The sequence below is a fragment of the Haliotis asinina genome, chromosome 2 (assembly GCF_037392515.1).
Source record: "Haliotis asinina isolate JCU_RB_2024 chromosome 2, JCU_Hal_asi_v2, whole genome shotgun sequence".
In the NCBI taxonomy this organism is placed as follows: Eukaryota; Metazoa; Mollusca; class Gastropoda; order Lepetellida; family Haliotidae; genus Haliotis; species Haliotis asinina.
The window spans coordinates 84,907,892-84,929,213 of record NC_090281.1 but is presented as its reverse complement, the minus strand read 5'-3'; the positions used below and the strand labels follow the sequence as shown (position 1 = coordinate 84,929,213).

The following is a 21,322-nucleotide window of genomic DNA, read 5'->3' as shown; positions in this document are numbered from 1 at the left end:
TCAACCCCCTTTGAGGGTACAGTCACCAACAATTCAAGTTACTAATCCGAACTTCCAATAATTAAAATACATCTATTTACACAACATAATTTCAAAATTCAACCAAAAAATCAATTTCTTTTAAAAAAATCAATAATTAAATGAGACCTAAAGCTGGTAAAAAGATTCTTAATTGTTCTAACTGTAAAATACTTATCCCTTGTGATGGAATATTCAACACAGTCAAGCAGAATATGCTTGACTGTGACTCTCTCATCACAAGGGATACAAAGTGGACTAGCCTCACCTTTTAAAAGGTATGAATGAGTATATCTAGTATGGCCAATACGACACCGTCTTAAAATAACCTCTTCAAATCTGGAGCCGTTAGTATGGCGTTACCTTCAGCTGTAAAAATAGAACTGTTATCTGGCAACTAGGAAATATTGTTCTGGATCCGATGACAGTAGCACAAGCCACTGCGCCACCATCCTTGCACCCATCTGTAAATAAGCATTTATGATTGCTATATTTATGTTTTAATTGATTATATTCTTGTTTATATTGTAATTCATTAGTTTCTGATTTTTTAAATGTGGTTAATGTTAGGTCCACCTGGGGCCTAACCAACTGCCAAGGAGGAAAAGAAAGAGGACGGGAGGAAGCTATGTTTTCCAGCTCAATGCCGGCCGAGGAAAGAAGTGGTTTAATTCTAAATCCTAGAGGCGGAACAAGAGAAGATTTTTTATTGTATAAATCCTCGTAAAGGGGATTGAAAACACAGTTATAGGCAGGGTTAGATTCATTAGAGTATAATTTAGTAATGTACTGTAAAGCTAACTTAATACGGCGCTGCTCAAGAGATGGTCACCAGCCTCCACATAGAGACTGTCAATAGGTGAAGTTCTAAAAGAACCAAGACAATGTCTTAGACCTTGGTGATGGACAGAATCTAATAGTTTCAGGTTGCTTTTGATAGAGCCATAATCAAGTTTTGAGCGGATGAGTGATCTATATAGGTGTAGGAGGGCAGTCTGATCCCCTCCCAACTTTGAATTAGAAACAACCTTCAACAAATCGAGTGCCTTCAAGCATTTGGCTTTTAGGGATTTAATATGGGGCAGAAAGGTCAAATGTGAATCGAAAATAAGTCCCAAGAACTTAGCCTCCTTGGCAACTTTGATAGGGGTGCCATTTAGAAATAGTTCTGGGTCATTATGAGGTTTATATTTACGGCAGAAAAGTATACAATTGTTTTTTGATTTTGAAAATTTGAAGCCATTTTCAAGACACCATTTATCTATTTTGTTCAAAAACAGTTGCAGTTGCCGTTCAATAGTATGCATATTTTTACCACGACAAGAAATATTAAAATCATCCACAAATAACGACCCATCAATTGAATCGTTTAAAACTTTTGATAAACTGTTTATCTTTATACTAAAAAGTGTGACTGACAAAATACTGCCTTGTGGAACACCGTGATCCTGATTGTAATGATCAGACAGGGTAGAACCCACTCGGACTTGAAATTGTCTGTTATTTAAAAAATTGCCTATGAATTCAGGCAAACGACCTCGCAAACCGAAATCATGTAAATCTCTCAAAATGCCATATTTCCAGGTTGTGGCATATGCTTTCTCGAGATCAAAAAGGATAGACACAGCGAGTTGTCTATTAATCAGCGCGTTTTTCACAAATGATTCTAAACGCACTTAGTGATCGACTGTACTTCTGTTTTTCCGGAAACCACATTGTATATCTGTTATGATGTTATTAGTTTCCAACTACCAAACAAGTCGATCATTTATCATGCGTTCCATGGTCTTGCAAACACAGCTAGTTAATGAAATCGGACGATAATTGGATGGATCCGTATGATCACGGCCAGGTTTAGGTATTGGTACTACTATGGCATCACGCCATGAAGAAGGAAATTTCCCGGAAGTCAAATATCATCAAAAATTGATAAGAGCGTCTCTAAACAGGATTCTGGTAAGTGCTTCAGGAGTTGATAATGTATGTTATCAGCTCCCGTAGCAGTGTCATGAGCTTGATCAAGAGGAGTATGGAGTTCATGCATAGAAAAAGTTTCATTATATAATTAGAAGAGGAAGAGTGTTTAGCGAGGGTCTCGCCCAGTTTATTTGCGATATCTGATTTATCCGTAAGTAACTGATCTCCATGTTTAAGATGATGGACAGTAGATTTAGCACCTTCACCTTTAATTTTTTGGACCATGTTCCATACCTTGGACATGGGTGTCCGAGAATTTATTTTAGATACATAATTTTGCCGTTTATTCTGTTTAAAAGTACGCCGTGCTTTAGCATTTAAAATTTAAAATTTATTTAAATTATGCAACATAGGATGGCGACTTAAATAATGTTCGGCTTTTTTCCTTGCCTTAATAGCTTGTCTGTGATGATATAGCAGGGTACAAAAGCTGTGGAGAATCGCAATTTACCCAAGTCAAGGTAGTTTGGTAGCCTGTGGTTGATGTTGTTTTAGAGCTAAAACCGGATAATGTTTTTGCTACAGTAGCATAACTTTCTGGCAGATCAGATCTCTTGACCAGTTTTTTGGCCTCAGAAAAAGAGATATTTTGAGTGAATTTTATTTTATTGATCTCCGTTTGCTCAGTTTAGAAAATGAAGAATGGTCGCCTGAGCAATTGGAGCATTTTTCATAATCACTGTCACAATCTTCTGTTGTGTGTGTCTTCTCACCACAGTGAGCACACACAACAGACAATGTGCAAGTATTTACACCGTGTCCATATTTCTGGCATTTAAAACACCTGAGCGGGTTGGGGATGTACGTATCAACTTGTATGTTGCAGTAGCCTGCCTTCACTGATTTCGGAGCATTTGGACACAAGAAAGTAAACAGACAGGTATTTGTTTTGACGGTTTCGTTGTTTCTGCGAGTTGAAAAGCGCTTGACATATAGTACGCCTTGATCCTTCATTTCAGATCCTATATCAAGGTCCGACATGTCATCAAACAATCGATCTCTATCTCTCACGATACCTTTACTTGTATTCAAGGTTTGGTGTGCAGAAACCGTGACGGGAATGCCCACGATTCAATATTCATCAGATTTGCTTTCTCCCGCACTCGACTGGCAGGGCAACCGAACGTAAGCGTCTTATGTTCTTCACATCCCCAGCAATGCCTTGAATACCTTTCGATACAGCAAAGGGGTTCAACTTCAAGGGTGTCTTGTCAGGAGTCTCAATCACAAGGAAACGTGGCCAATACTCAATCGATGCAGACGGTCTATGGTCAGTATCAACAGGGTCAATATCAAGTGGACGTTTTGGGTTTTTTTGTTGGAGTTTCATTAGCCATGGTTAGTGTAATATGGTTGATATGCTCCTAGCATTACCCAGCACCCACCACGAGGAGGTGGCTCGCCACGGGTGCCTAGACGGGTGGTAGAACTGGCCCGGTTCCATCAATCGGCTGGTAACGCCATGCCCTGTGCATAGCATACTTTTTGCACATATATATTTATGGGTATTGGTCCTTGTGATATTTAGCAAACAAATCTGATACATTTAATTGCCAAGGGTCCCATGTCAGAAGGCGGTGGCCCATGGGCCAATCTGGATATATAGACCTCTGAATTCCGTGCTCTTTGGAACTGTGTCACAGGCAGAACCAGCTTGACACATTTTCTTTAAGATATCGTGGCTTTTCAAGTATTTTCTGGAGTATAACAACCCTGTAGCCCTGGGAATGTAGTCTGGTTTCCACTGTATTACCGTCCTTGTTGACACTCGATGGCGATTGGGGGGGGCAGGGTTGCCGAATTATATACAGTATGGTTCAAAATTATTGAGAATAGCTAAAGCATTTCATATTATTAAACGAGAACAAATCAGATAAAATTGAATGTATTGTGAAAGTGAACTGACCTTTTCATGTTGTGTCTCGTGAGTTATGCTGTCCCAGTATCGGACCACTTCTCTCTTCATGTCTTCAATTTTTGTCAACCCCTTTTGATTCACACATTCCTTCATCATCCCCCAAATGTTCTCAATGGGATTTAAGTCAGGACTATATGCAGGAAATGGTAATGCAGTCACATTTTTCTCCTGAAACCACTGCTTGGCATGTTTTGCGGTGTGTTTAGGATCATTATCTTGCTGCAAAATCCAGTCATTTCCAAAAACACATGTGCACTTGGAAGGAGAAAATTATCTAATATGTCAATGTAGCATTGACTTGTCAGATTTCCCTCAAACACACACAGCGGGGTCGTTCCTAATAAGGATATCCCTCCCCATACATGAAACTTTGGGCTGTATTTAGGTCGTCGATACAACGGTGCTGACGCAGACTTTGTCCATATTTTCACATTATTGGGATATACCCATATTGAGCTTTCATCAGTAAAAATCACATTTTCCCAGTCAAAGTTTTCATGTGCCAAACACCACTCAACACGCCTGTCTTTATGTTCTTGTTTCATGAGAGGAGAAGGAATTCCAGTCTTTTTCTCCCATCCAAGATCAATCAAATTTCTTCTAACTGTAGATTTTGATACAACTGTTGATCCCCTTTCTATCATTTCATACCTGATGTTGGAGATGCTTGCCCTTTGCGTTTTAGACGCTAAAATTCCCAGCCGGACGCGATCTGAGAAGTCCAATTTTCTGGGTCTCCCTGCTCCTTTCTGGTGCCCAAAATCCTTTCCCTCTTTAAAATTCTTCCTAATCCTATACACAGTAGAAAGAGGAGTTCCTGTTCTCTCTGCCAATGTATTTACATCATCAATTCCTTATTTACACAACTCAAAAATCAACCTTCTTTTATCTTCAGCAGACATTGTTGACAGTGCTGAGGAAAATGACGTCTGCTACAAATTCAGGGGAGGTAACTCTAATTGTACTATACTCAGTAGGCCAAGATGAGTTACCTCCCTTATACCATTACTTAGTTTTAAGTATCAGTGAATCAGTTGAGGTGTTAGGATAGCTCAAAGTAAGAAGAAAAATTCTCAATAATTATGAACCAGACTATATATCAACCATGGCTACTAACACTCCATCTGGTTCCGTCAAAACATCAAAACGCAGACATATGTCTTCTTCCTCTGATGAAGAGATATCTTCATTTGCCAAGGATTTCTGGCCACGGTTTTTTGTGATAGAAAGTGCTGATAAGAATCCTTTAAACATCAACTCTTTTGCCATCTCCAAGGGTATTCAAGGTATCTGCGGAGAGGTTAAAAATGTCACACGTATCAGGAATGGTTCTCTCTTGATAGAATGTGTACGCAGGCAGCAATCAGTCAATCTGCTAGGACTGAGACATTTTGTTGTCTCGGAACATAAAACCCTAAACTCTTGCAGAGGAATTGTTAGAGACAGGGCCCGCTGTCTCTCAGATATGACTGAAGAAGAAATTGTGGCTGAATTAAAAGTGCAAGGAGTTACTGCTGTGAAACGTTTTATCAAGAAACAGGAATCAAATGTTATAAAAACCAACACTTATCTGTTTACGTTTGGTCTGACTAATCTTCCAAAGTTCATTAAAGCCGGTTATTGCAATACTGGAGTGGAGATATATGTCCCAAATCCACTCCGGTGTTACAACTGCCAGAAGTTTGGACATGGTGCGAGGTCCTGCACTGATAAGTCAGTGTGCTCACGCCGTAGTGGTACTCATGAGAGTACCGAATGTACCAATGCCATAAAGTGTGCAAACTGCAGTGGTGAGCATCTGGCGTCATCTAAGTCCTGCCCAAAATTCGAGTATGAAAGTAAAATCCTCAAACTGAAATGTACACATAATATTTCATACTTTGAAGCTAAGAAATTAGTTCCTGCTCCAACAAGACCAAATACCAGCATAACGTATTCAGCTACTGTTTCTTCTCCTACACCAACTTCTGTTGTTAAAAACACTTCTTCAGTTTCTTGTCAAACTGTGATATCTTGGGTCAGTGAAGCTCAGATAACGTTGGATGGCACAACTCAGAGGTCACAAACATGTCAGCGCTACTCAGCATCCCAGACTGAAGAGCCACAGACAGAAAAACTACCTGCGACTGTATCATCTCCAGCTATTCAGGGTGTTGCTCAGCTAACGAGTAAAGAAAAGGAAAAGTGAAAAAAGAAGACTAGGTCTCTTCAACATATAGAAGAGCCAGTGTCGGTTCAAAATGTATTTGAACCGCTTGCTATGGAGATCACTCCTTCACACACAGGGTGTAGGAGTAGTGCTTCCGCGCACTCACTTTCTACTGTTGAACCTCCATAAATAATTTTATGAACATAATACAATAGAATTGGAGGGATCTTAGGAACAATTTTAATGATCTCCAATTACTATCACAGGATTTCAAACCATCAGCCTTTTCTTTACAAGCGACATATCTCAAAAATGAGTACAACTCATATCACTCGTTTTCACCTCCGGGAAACAAAGCTACAGGTGGCGCATCCATGTTGGTGAGACAGGGTGTCATTCATAGCCCTGTGCCCCTAAAATGCAACCTTTCTTTACACATAACTTTCACTCTTTGCTCCTTGTACATCTCCCATCTTCTCTCGTACAACAGTCCAATCTTCAGAATCTGTTTGACCAGCTCCCGAGACCCTGTATCATTATGGGGGATCTAAATGGGCATAACCCTCTATGGGGAAGTAATACTGTCAATGTCAGGGTGAAAATCCTAGAAGACTTTATTGCAGATAATAATTTATGCAGATTTAATGATGGATCAGCCACATATTTGCATCCTGGTACAGGCACGTATTCTGAACTTGATTTGTCGCTCTGTGACCAAAATATTTATACTGAATTTGAATGGTAGGTCCATCACGATCTTTGTGGAAGTGACCATTTCCCCACAGTTCTCTCTGCTATAAATCCGACTGATGATCCACCGGCAACCAGGTGGAATTTTGCGAAGGCTAATTGGAATTTATTTAAGACACTTTGTACTGATGAATTAAAATCTGATTACTTTGTTAATGCTGTTGACCCTATTCGGTTGTTCTCTGATAAACTGAATCAAATAGCTGATGAACCTATTCCTAAGTCCTCTGCGACACCACAGATTTCTAAATCATGGTTTACTGACGATAGCAAACGGACCAAGAAGTGTAGGAAGAAAGCAGAGAAATACCTTCGCCGGCATCCTACCGTTCACAATTTAAATAACGTAAAATAAATAGTGCCAAGGCTAGACGTTTAAGCAAAAATAGGCGACAGTCTTGGAAGAACTTTGTTTCAAAGATCAATTCACGTGCGCCTATGACGAAGGTGTGGAACATGATACAGAAAATTAAGTTGGGCGAAACTTTAGCTGCCCATTTTTCATCATCTAATTATAATCCTCAATTTCAAAAAGATAAAAATCAACAAGACAAATTGAAACTTAATTTTAATTCTGACAATGGTGAAGATTATAATGAAGTATTTTCACTACATGAGCTTTGATACTGCTTTTGCACAAGCTCATGATACAGCAACAGGGGCTGATAATATCCACTATCAGCTTTTAAAACATTTACCCAACTCATGTCTTGAAACACTTTTAAATATGTTTGATAATATTTGGACAACTGTCGTGGCGTAATGCCATTGTTGTTCCCATACCTCAGTCTGGCCGGGATCATACTGATCCATCAACCTATAGGCCTATTTCATTGACGAGTTGCCTTTGTAAAAACATGGAACGCATGGTCAATAATCGACTAGTGTGTTTTTTTAGAAACGAATATTCTTATCACGTACATTCAATGTGGCTTTCGAAAAAAATAGAAGTAGTATTGACCATTTGGTTCGGTTGGAATCATTCCTTAAAAATTCCATAGGAAATAACCAACATGCTGTATCAATCTTTTTTGACCTGGAAAAAGCTTACGATGCAACATGGAAACATGGTATTTTAAAAGAGTTGCATGAATTTGGGTTGAGAGGCCATTTACCTAATTTTATATCTCAGTTTTTAGCAGACAGGCAATTTCAGGTTCGAGTGGGTACAACCCTGCCTGATCTTTACCATCAGGACCAGGGTGTTCCACAAGGCAGTATTTTGTCTGTTACATTATTTAGTATAAACATAAATAGTTTATCAAAAGTTTTAAACGATTCAATAGATGGATCGTTATTTGTGGATGATTTTAATATATCTTGTCGTGGTAAAAATATGCATACTATTGAACGGCAACTGCAACTGTGTTTAAACAAGATAAATAAATGGTGTTTTGAAAATGGTTTTAAGTTCTCTAGAACGAAAACTAATTGCATACATTTCTGCCGTAAATACAAACCACATAAAGACCCTGAACTATCTCTTGATGGCACGCCCATCAAGGTTGTCAAGGAAGCTATATTCATGGGTCTAATTTTTTATTCTCACCTAACGTTTCTTCCACATATAAAATCCCTTGAAACTAAATGCTTGAAGGAACTTGACTTGTTGAAAGTCGTTTCCAATTCTAAATGGGGAGGGGGTCAAGCTACCCTCCTTCATCTATATCGATCACTAATCCGTTCCAAACTTGATTATGGCTCCATCGTCTATGGGGGTGCCTGTAACAGTACCCTAAAGTATTAGATTCTATCCACCACCAAGGGCTAAGTCTTGGATCGTTTAGAACCTCTCCCATCGATAGTCTCTGCGTTGAGGCCGATGAGCCATCCCTTACCCAACGACGTATAAAATTATCCGTACAGTATATAACAAAACTATATTCTAATGAATCAAATCCTCTATTTAACCGTGTTTTCAATCTTCTTCATGGGGATCTATACAATGAAATGTCTTCTCTTGTTCCGCCTTTGGGTGTAAGAGTGAAATCTTTCATATCTGCTGCTGGCATTGAGCTAGAAATTAAAGCTCCGTGCCACCGTCCTTGTACCCAACTGTAAATAAGGATTTATAATTGCTATATTTATGTTTTAATTTATTATATTCTTGTTTATATTGCAATTCATTAGTTTCTGATTTTTTAAATGTACTTAATGTTAAGTCAACCTATGGCCCAACCATTTGCCAAGGAGAAGAAAAAAAAGACGGAAAGGAGCTATATTATCCAGTTCAATTCCGGAAGCAGAAATAAATGGTTTTATTCTTAAACCAAGAGGCGGAACAAGAGAAGATTTCTTATTGTATAAATCCTCATAGAGAGGATTGAAAACACAGTTATAGGCAGGGTTTAACTCGTTCGAATATAGTTTTGTTACATACTGTAAAGCTAATTTTATACGGCGCTGTTCAAGGGATGGTTCATCAGTCTCGACGCAGAGGCTGTCAACAGGTGAAGTTCGAAAGGAGCCAAGACAAAGTCTTAGACCTTAATAATGGACAGAATGTAATAGTTTTAAGTTGCTCTTGCAGGCTCCACCATATATTATTGAGCCATAACCAGGTTTTGAACAAACAAGTGATCTATATATATGTAGGAGGGTAGCTTGATCACCTCCCCATTTTGTATTAGAAACGATTTTTAATAAATCGAGTGCCTTCAGGCACTTAGGTTTTAGGGATTTGATATGCGGAAGAAAGGTTAAATGGGAGTCGAAAATTAGACCTAAAAACTTGGCCTCCTTATCAACTCTGATAGGAGCGCCACTTAAAAACAGTTCTGGGTCCTTATGTGGTTTGTATTTCCTACAGAAATGGATACAATTAGTTTCGACTTAGAAAATTTAAAGACACCACGGAAAGGGTAGAACCTACTCGGACTTGAAATTGTCGTTTAAAAATGCGGATATAAATTGAGGCAAACGGCCTCGTAATCCCAAATCATGTAGATCTCTTAAGATACCGTGTTTCCATGTAGTGTCATATGCTTTTTCTAAATCGAAAGAGATTGACACTGCATGCTGTTTGTTTAATATGGCATTCTTCAAGAATGATTCCAGTCGCACTAAATGGTCAGTGGTACTACGATTTGTACGGAAACCACATTGAATATTGGTGAGTAAGTTTTTTGATTCCAGGTTGCAAGTTAATCTATTATTGACCATGCGTTCCATGGTTTTGCAAACGCAGCCAGTCAGAGAAATAGGTCTATAATTTGAATGATCGGTATGATCACGTTCCGGCTTAGGTATGGGTACAATTATCGCATCACGCCAGGATGAAGGGAAGTTACCAGAGGTCCAAATGTCATCAAAGATACTTAATAATGTTTGTAAACACGGTTCTGGTAAATGTTTCAGGAGTTGATAATGGATATTGTCACTTCCTGAAGCAGTATCATGAGCTTGTTCAAGTGCAGTGTGGAGCTCAGAAATAGAGACGATTTCGTTGTAATCTTCCCCGTTATCTGAATGAAAATTAATAGTTTTCTTTTCCTGTTGTTTTTGGTATTTTTGAAATTGGGGTGTATAGTTTGATGAGGAAGAATGTTTTGCAAGTGTTTCACCTAGTTTATTCTTCAGAGAAAACTTTTATGGCATCGGGAACATCTAAAAAATGAACAGGTTGCAGTTTGTTAAGGCAAAAAGTTTCAAACAACGCCCTGTTAGGTTCAGTAAAATTCCATCGTGACAACGGAGGAACGTCAGATGGTGTCACAGATTTTAGAATGGTAGGAAAAGGATCACTTCCACAGAGGTCATCGCGGACTGACCATTCGAATTCTGTAAGCAAATCAGCTAGTGATAAATCAAGGAACGAATACGTGACAGTGGCAGGATGTAAATACGTATGAGAACCATCATTAAAAATGCACAAATCATTATTCAAGAAAAACTCTACAAGTACTTTGCCCTTGGTATTTGTATCATGAGAACACCAAATTGGGTTATGACCATTCAAATCACCCATGATGACACATGGCTTAGGGACTGGTCATAAAGAGACTGGAATTGAAGAGACTGTTGAAGTGAATAGGACTGTGGTATATACACAGAACAAAGAGTAAACACTATGTTTAATGTAACTCGGACTGCAACAGCTTGAAGGGGCGTAACTAGAGGAACAGGACTGTGAATCACATCCTGTCACACCAGTACTGACAATCCACTAGTAGCTTTATCTCCCGCCGGAGAATAGTGATGATATGAATTGTGAAGCCGTAAATCACATTTATCTGTTGTCTTAAGGAAAGTTTCTTGTAAACAAATTACCGATAGTTTGTAATCTTCAATTCATAACTGCAGATCATTGAAATTATTCTGAAGTCCCCTACAATTCCACTGTATAATGTGACTTGCACTCATGGTGGGTTAATGGGTGAACGAGAACGCGAAGGAAGAACATTCCTTTTGGAGTAGTAACCTCCATTTCCAGTGGTTCAAAAGAGTTTTGAACCTCTACAGGTGGTTTCGAAGAAGGTGGCGCCTCCAAGTGTTGAAGCACGTTTGTCTTTTTTTTCTTCTGTTTTTTTTTTCTTTCCTTGTTTGACGAAGAACATTGTTCTCAGTGTCAGAAAGTCCTGGAGATTCTGGCTCTGTGATCTTCAATAGTGGACTTTCGGTCTGAGAGGCCAATGTATTTGTCGTTTGATTTGATAGGATACTTTCACTTACAGATATTTGTTTATCATGAATCCATGAAATTTCAGTCTTGCACGATGTAGCCACTGTAGTAATTTTTATAGCGGCAGGAGAAGATGCTACAGCAGAAAAGGATAATGTACCTGGAACTGAAAACGGATCTGGCACCAACTTTAAATAAGAAAGATTGTTTGTGCATTTCACTTACATAACTTTTAAACGAAGATGGGACGAGGCCAAATGCTCACCATCACAGTTTGCACACTTGATTGCATTGCTGCAATCAGAATTGGCATGAGTACCACAGCAGCGAGAACATATCTGAGTGCGAGTACAAGTTCTGGCACCATGTCCAATCTTTTGGCAATGGTAACACCGGAGAGGATTTGGAACATAAACATCAACTCCGATGTTGAAGTACCCGGCTTTTATTGATTTTGGGATAGTTGGCAGGGCAAACGTGAAAAGATAAGTGTTTGTTTTTATCACAGTGTCATTTTGTTTCCTTGTAAATCGCTTAGCAGCAATTACTCCTTGGTTTTTTAATTTGACCAGAAGCTCCCCCTCATGTCAGAAAGACAACGAGCACGATCTCGAATTATTCCACGGCAGGAGTTAAGTGTATTGTGTACTGAGCCAACAACCGGGACATTGCTTTAATACAAGCAGATTGACGGACTGTTGTCTTCGTATACATTCCGCAAGAAGTGAGCCAGAGCGAAGTCGAGTGACGTTTTTAATTTCTCCACAGGCACCTTTGATGCCCAAGGATATGGCAAACGGATTCAACTTAAAGGTCACATGCAACCAAAAAATCAAACATAATTAAAACACATTTATCACTTATTCATGACATATAATATACATTGCTGCTTTAAAAAAAACCAAATAAACAAAATTATAAGCGTGCAATCGCGATTCTAAAGTGCAATATTTTGTACTTAGGCTTACTTCCCCCGAAACGAAGCCCTCGGGAGACCGAACCCAGTCATAGTGGATATGCACTCAAGTGTAACGACGGTTTCCGATTGGCTAGTTCATTTGCTGATATGCTGAGGGTTCATTGTGTGTACAGAAAGATGATCTGTTTGATGGACATTTTAGAAGTATAGCCAGTCACAAGAAAGTAAGATTCTTTATGGATAACAACTTCTTTTTGTGTACTTGATGCGTCGTTTCAGTATGGATTCATATACTGTTGTCAACAAAACCATATACACTAAAAGAAGTCGTTATCCATGAAGAATGTATATAGAGATGTTGGGTTTGGAAAATACATGTTCTCTGAATTTGCGCTCGATCCAATCAAAAATCATGTCAGTAGAGATGGTAAACTACTGCGTGGCTGGAATCTGTCATTCGTCCAAGTACAAAGCAGGACTTGAAACTGACAAGGGTTTGCACCAGTTTCCGTCAGATCCAGTCATCCGAAAAATATGAATGTAGTTTATTTGCAACCCGCAGACATAAAAACATGTCATGTGTATCACACGTGCCTAATTACATAATGTGGCAGACACTGCACTCGGGTGCACGAGTCATAAATCAACTTTTCTTTATGTCGTATAGACTGATAGGTGTTAAGTTCAAATTGCGTTAAGTTCAAATTGCACGTGGTCAATGACTGAAGCTGTGTATTGCATGTTGCCTTTAACAGACAGGCAGGCAGACCTATTGGTGTGAATAAACCAGACACTGAGCTTTCTCTGTGACAGAGACTGCTTACCACAATCAACAATTTCTTTTTACGTAACGAGTAGATTATTTACTTGTTTGTGTACACAACCAAGATTAGACTACTGCTCACGACCTCAGACGCTGGGCATACATACTGTTTCAAGCTCCGCGAACCTATTCACTGCGCATGCGTTATGGACGCAGTGCAGCACAGCTGTTGAAACCAGTTTTCCCCCTAGCGCTGGGGGGAATTTAGTGAAACGTTTGAACTCCGACTTCGCGGGCTTTTTTTCATCGCGTTTTTTCAACTTTATAGGTTGAATTGGCATTTTTTATGATTTGTTTCGGTAAGTGCATACCGAAAGGTACCAGAATCTGCAAAGTTGTGTTTTACGTTGCATGACCTTTAAGCGGATTACCATCGGAAGATGAAATGACAATAAACCTCATCAGATGACACGGAATCAACATGACGGCGTTTGTTCTTCGACGAACCAGAGTGTTGGTTGAGAGGCATGGTGAGAGAATTATATTCGGCAAACTTGCTCCCCACCCGCCGCCGAGTGTGAACAAAGGACGGTGTTGCAGAGGAATCCAGTCTGCATCATCAGGGCTACAAGTCTGCTATACCCCAGCAAATGTAACACGAATAGCTATATTTGTCTACCAAAGTGACTGTCCAGCTGGTTCTGCACATGACAGAAATTTGGAGACCTACAGAATTCGGAGGTTGACATTAACCAGGCTGGCCCATGAACCACCGCCTTCTGACGTAGGACTCTAGGCAAAAACTGTTGATATTTTTTGTACATGTGAAGCCCAAACACAAAAGAATAGGATATTTGACTCAAACAGGGCTTGACATGACCAGCCGATTGATAGAATCGGGCCCATTCTACCACCTGTCCAGGTGAAGTCAGGGCCAAAGTGGTGTGTTGAGCAGTAGGAACACGGTTCCAAGAACCCACTGCCCTCAACCACCAGGATCCCGTCCTCCACCGACACAGGGGCGCAACCCACGGCCAGCAGGTTGCCCAATTTAGTCGCCTCTTACGACAAGCAATGGGGTGCTGTGGACTCATCACCTACATGACAACATAACGGACTGTCTCTCAACACATTCATTATCATGGGCTTCTGCAGGCTAACTGGGTCAAGAATGGGGCATCAATGGGCTCAATAAGATGATAATTTGCATGCGATGGTATTGGTGAGTGAGTGAGTTGAGTTTTCGCTATATTCCAGCAATATCACAGCAAGGGACACCAGAAATGGGCTTCACACAATGTACCCATTTTGGGAATAAAATCTGGTCTACGGAGTGACAAGTTAACGCTTTAACCATTGGGCTACACCATCGCCCTGCCAAGGTATACAATGAGGGAATACAATCACCTGCTTCCCTAGTGCTGTGTGTGCCTGGCACATGATGCATCATTTCCTGCCTTTTATCAAGTTTATGTTCATATCATTATCTGAGTGGTGGAGTAGCCATAAACAGGGGTAGTGGTTAAAGGGTTGGCTTGGCTCGCCAAAGATCCAGGTTTGATTCCCCACAATTTCTGAAATGTGAGAGATCATTTCTCGTGTTCAGTGCCATGATATTGCTGGAATATTGCTTAAAGCTTATTGCTTATTGCTTATTGCTTAAAACCATCTTCCCTCACTCATATGATAATCAAGCATTTTGCCATGTTTGGTATCTGTATGTTGTGCCTAACTCAGTGCTCTGTGGGATCAAAACTGTCACATGCCACCTTCTTTTGGTAGTATTTCCATCTATAACATAACGTTTGTTTGTTTTTGTTTAACGCCAACATATTCCAGGAATATGATGACAGTATCCCAAATATCAACATCGTTCCCTTACTCATCCAGCCCTGAGGGATTATGCTACCTTGATCAGGTGGTAGTATCAGTTTCAGCTATCCTGTAACATTTGCTTGTTTCTTTACTACTATTATGGAAGTGTGGCCTATAAGTACAACTGTTCTCTAACTCATCCATTCATGAAGGCCTGAGGTCATCACATTCTATCTTGATGCCAACTATGGCATAACGTCTGTTTGTTGGAGGCATGTTCAGCAATATTTCTGTTATATGACGACCAAAATAAAAAAAGACTATTTTTCCCTGTCACCCTGCATACCGTTTGATCTTTTTGTCATAACCCCTTGTTTGTTCTAATAAAATCAAATCAAATAGACTAATGTTGACAATCATAAATGAAATGCATTTATACTCGCGCCCCTGGTATGGTGGCATGATGCACTCCTTCTGTAAGCTGAATTCCGAGATATTATTTTGCTTATGTTGGGTGAGTAATAAATAAAATACTAAAATCAATTTCGCTCATTAGACACCAAACCACTCACTCATTTAATAAATATATTGTTTCATAGGTATACCATTAAAAAGGTAGAGGATGAAGCCATCAAGGAGGACACTGATGGGGAAGAAAATGTGACAATTCATACCATTCCTTTGGAAAATGTTTCATTTGTATGGATATATAACTGCTTTTTCTCTTTTCAGTACCAAGCTTGCAAATTGGAATATCCCCTACGTCTTGATATATAACTCGCTCACCCTGTCCTGCGGACCTGGGGCTGTCACATGCCACTCCACGGGAAAGTCTCCCTCACATAGTAGAGTAAAGTTGTCCCCAGCCTTCAGCATCACAGTAGAATCTACAAAGTTCCCTGTGATTTTTGGCCGTATGTTGTAGATCATGGCGTCATTACTTTCAGCTGTAAGTAAAGAAAAGGCATTGTTTCAAACATGATAATGTGTATATATGCAATATCAAATACCTCTTTTCTTTTTAAAACATATTTCAGTACAATATATATCTACACTGAAGAAAATAAAGGTATCATGAACATTTTGGGGGCGATTCATTTGAAAGGGACAGTAGGCAAATAATGTCACAAAAATAGCCCCCAACATATTCTTCATCCTTAACTTGTTTTGTTCAGTATATGTCAGTCTCACTGAACCTAACATGAAAGTTTAAGATCTGTTGTTATGTTTATTTGTTGTACCCCTCTTCAACAGATTCACATTTTCACAAGTGTTTAGTCAGTGTTTAAATGTCCTGTGTCCTCTGCAAATATTCAAATGCAGAAAGGTCTGATGATAAACACTTGAAGTAGACACCATTGTTAATCTATTCTGAAAACGCCTTCACAGATAAACACAGATGGTCATATCACACTAATCCACAGCTCAGTATGGAGTATTACTAGACTTTCACAAGGCTGGGATTATCTTCCTAATCGACATGTCTATCCCAAACCGTGTTTCCTCTCAAAGGTTTTCCTCAGCAAAGAGGTACTAAGGTAATTCTAAAATTTCACTTTTCAAAATGGTCCTTTTTCTGTTTGGACACAGTAAATGCGTTTTTCACGTCTATTTCGTGAACGTGCTGCTGTGTCTGAAGAGACTCAAATTACAAATGAGAACTATCTGTAAATAATTTAGCACAAATACAGAGTTAAAATCTGAACAAGTTTGATAATCAAACTGGCAATCAAGAATCCAACCACTGCTATGGGATACAATATGGCACAAAAACACCATGTCCTTCATCACTGAGCCATTCATATGGCATTCGGAACAGAAACAATAAGGTCCCGAAAAATGTTTATACCACATCAGCTTCAATCAGTTTGACAGAAGAACGTGGCATCAGTTAAGGTTCCAACTGCGTATTAATCTCCCTTTCATCAAAGTAAAAGAACAGCTAATCTACTTCAGACAAAAACTGCAAGCCCAAGGGAATATCCACATAATTTAACACGGACATGATTCACTCCTCCCCTCCTAACAATGTCTGTAAAATGCAAATGCACAAGTATTGGGAAATTTAATTGTAGCAGGGACAATACTCCATACTCAGTCTAAGAATGACACATTGAAAACGAAGTACGGTCGGAATGACTTTCATGTGCTCGAGATGTGGGTCAGGATCATGTGTCAATCAGTGCACCCCCTTGTCACACTATTCAGAAGAAATAACTGACATCAGATCTGAAATAAAGATTATTTACATAAAAAAAATAAAAACAGGTCTACATGTTCTTGTGAAACACTCTCTAACAAACACTGATGAATTAAAAGAATTAAATCGTATTATCTCCATTTGGGAAATATTTCAAGGGCTGATAACAATGGCAATCAACTAGTTCCTAATGCACTGAGCATGGGATGTCCTAGAAAACGTCAGATGAAGCTCATCAATAGGAAGATCGTATTTAACGTGATGTCAGCTCCAAATGATCAACCTCCCGCTTAGTCAGAACTTCATTCAGATATTTCATTGTGTCCGTGATCCAGGCTGGCAGGCTACAGCATTTGGACATCAAAATAAACGTGTGGATGCTTCAATAACTCAATCAGACGTCCAATCAGATTTGAGGCTTTGTCGTGTTATAACATCAGCAAATAGACTTGGCCAAAATGCAAACAATAACTCTGAAACTGCCTCATGTCGAAGGACCTTCCACTAACTATATAGGTAATCTGACAACGGTTGTTTGGCTTCATTGCAATTTGAACTCAGGTTAAGGGGGTTTGCTGGTGTAATATTCTACTTATTTGCAAAAAGAGGAACAAAGGAACTAAGTAACTCTGTAATTGTTCTGTCATTTTACTGGGCATTGTAAGTTTTACGCGTGTATGGATGAAGATTGGGTAAGGGACTGATCATTTATTATTGTGGGTGAGTTTAGTGCAATATCACAGTGAGTCCCCAGTTACTACTTTCAAGGGTGCTTACAAGAAATTTTGTGGGCCCTGCAAAGAAAATGAAATGGTACACTGAACCGTAAAATTTAGCAACTATTTAAATCGCAGGAACAAGTACAAAAATATAGTGCATCAAATACTGTGATGTTCGCTTTATCTAGCATACATGTATTTGGTATTAAGAACCCTCAATGTCATATCTTTTAATATCACATCCATAAAGCTTTCAGAATGTATTTTCACTTTCACTTTCGACTTAATCTATAACAAATACACCATTCATTCCATCAATAACATCACATACATAACTTTTGAAAAACTCATATTTTAATGTTATGTAACATATAATTAACAGAACAATTAACATATATACCAAAATACTGTGTTGACATACATCATTTACTTAAAATATTACATTTGTATTAATAGTTTTTCCTGTAATTTGTATTTTTCTTAGGAAATTAACAACAATCTGCAATAACCAACAGAGTCTTGAGAAGTATATAATATGTCATTACTTCATAGGACTTCTCTGCAAAGATGGATTATGCGTATGTTCATAAAAACTATGTGTAGCACAGACAATGTTAAGTACACAGAACTGCTCCCAGCACTCTACATGGGATATTCACACACCACCTCTGTACTGACAGGTGCTCCTGGGAAGCACCACACAATTCAATACTGTTCCCTTCTTAATTCATTACATCCAAAAGAGTAGACTAATGTTTAGTTTGTAAATATGTAGAACTTTGATAGAAACAAACAAACCCAATTTGACTGAAATGAAAATCTAGACTGTCTTAATTTAAGGCTTTAGCACTGAAGAAAAGGCTTTGCAGTAGGCAAAATAATGGTCCAGGGACTGTGTGACAGACCACCAAAAGAGGTGAAATATTCTTTGTGAAATCTGCCATCACCAGAAAGAATACAATTATTATTGATACGTCCAAAACCAGTATTTATCTATTACTTCCAAACTGAACCTTTCATGTTCACTACCTTGACCTATGTCTCCGACTGACTGACTGACTGCAAGTTCGTTCAACATAGATATATAGCTTGTGCTATCAAATGTTTTACTAATTCATTTAATGTTCATGTACTGTCAACCCCTTAAGTCAAACAAAACTTATCTTATCAATAATACTCTTACATGTATGTCACTGAAAATCTTGCATCAGACTAAAGAGGAGTATAGATTTCAGCTTGTTATTATTGCACTTTGACATTGAAATACAGATAAAGTGTTAATAGAGTAAGAGTCGCCTGGCTTCAAGGCTTTGTAGATGCATGCTAGCACTTTACTCACTGGACTACTCACATGACCTTGTGCAAAGTAATAAAACATATTATATATTGATGAGTATACAATGAGTGAGTGAGTGAGTTTCATTTTACACCTCTTTTAGCAATACCCCAATACTATGATGCAGGGGACACCAGAAATGGGCTTCACACATTCTACACGTGTACATTTTGCGTAACAACAATCAATTACTTCAGTCATTTTATGAAGTTTCACTTAATACCTTAATCTACAAAAGTGTATCACAGTTTCAAAATAACCTATTGTCACTAACAGTTAAAACTATTGTGGCAGCAACTGTTGCGCTTCAGCTTGGCTTTGAAGCATTTACACCAACAAATAGGCTACCCTACTGCTCCTTCATTCCAATATCATCTTGGCACACTGGTGCAACAAGCCAACAGAGGCTAACACACTAACAACTGTGCTACCCTTCTGCTTCTATATTCCGACAGGATCTAGACACACTGGGGCCACTAGACAATAGAGGCTAACACACTAGCAACTGTGCTACCCTTCTGCTTCTTCATTCCAACAGGATCTAGGTACACTAGGGTCACTAGACAATAGAGGCTAACACACTAACAACTGTGCTACCCTTCTGCTTCTTCATTCCAACAGGGTCTAGACACACTGGTGCCACTAGACAATAGAAGCTAACACACTGACAACTGTGCTACCCTTCTGCTTCTTCATTCCAACAGGTTCTAGGCACACTGGTGTGACAAGCCAACACAGGCTAACACACTAACAACTGGGTAACATGCCAACTCTTCACCAATAATTAGACAGAGACATGGGAGATGGAGTCAAATGCCAGTGCACAAAATACTCCATTGAATAGTAATGCACTCATCATCACACCATCTATGCATGGACAACGAACAATTATATTTACTTAGTTCCACAAATTTAAAGGTAATTGTCACAACAATCATACATAACAACATATACTATCTGATTCCAGCACATGCAACAATGTTCCAAACAGTTACCTGGTAACAAGATGTTTACAATTTATAAACCCCGAATGAAAACATAACGCGAGTTATTTAAAAAACTACGAAGGAGGTTATTCACCTTGAAAAAGAAGAAGATATTTTAAAGTCTGTATGATGGGAAGCCATTACTTGAAATACTGTAGCAGTGAGGCAGTTGAAAGAGTTGAGTGACAGGCTACCTGAACACCCCATTAGTAGATCTCCCTCTCCAACTTGCAGGAAGATGTTGGAGATGATAGGGCATCCATCCCCTTCACTAGATCAGGATGCTTATGTGTAGCCTCATATCATTATAGGTGGATATACTGCCGCATCATCCTCATCATCATCTCAACCCTCTTCATCTTCTTAATAATCTCCTTTGCCTTCATCATCACAACTTCAGCTGTTAATTTGCTTCATCATATCTTTCATCCTCATCATCAACCATTAATCCTTATCTTCATCAACACCCTCTCCTCTTTCATCCAGCCAAAGCTTTTTTTCATTTCAGTTGCCATTGTTTCCAGAGAAAGTGCCCTGTGTTTAGGATAACTGTTTAGAGTAATGTCACACTACTTCTACATAGCATTCCTAAAACACTACCATGCCTTGGGTTCAGGCAGACAAACCTTCATTCCACATTTATGTTTTCTGACACCATTTTCATATGTTTTCATTAATATTTGTTTCAAACCTTCACAATAAAATATACAGAATGCCTTTATCATTGGTCAGTATGCATTCTATGTGTTTAAATTTGCATTCTTGTCTCCCAGTCATTTATGCCAGCATTCAGTTGTTGAAGTTAACACTGCAGTCAAAAATACTCATGTATACGCATGTTTCTCCTCTTCATCATTAATGACTTAATTACCACACAGACATTGCAGCAGTTCATCATCAGTAATAACCAGGACTAGTATGGCTAGGTCTTGGCAGGTGCTTGTTCTATTCACACATAATCACAGTATTTATCCTCAATATTATCCTCAATATTACTGTAAATATCGGTCACATACTTTAAGATATATTACACTGGACTGTTGTTTACTCTTCAAAACAAGAAATATTCTGGATTAGGACGGCACAGATAATTCAAATCACTGGTATACAACTGGAAAAATTAGAATAGAATCTAGAGCTTGAAGATTTGG

The 21,322-nt window shown here is 38.9% G+C and overlaps 1 pseudogene; it reads right to left on the bottom strand.

Moving 5' to 3' along the window:
- Positions 1-21,322, bottom strand: part of LOC137274720 (vascular endothelial growth factor receptor 1-like) — a 78,831-nt pseudogene that overhangs the window by 33,401 nt on the left and 24,108 nt on the right.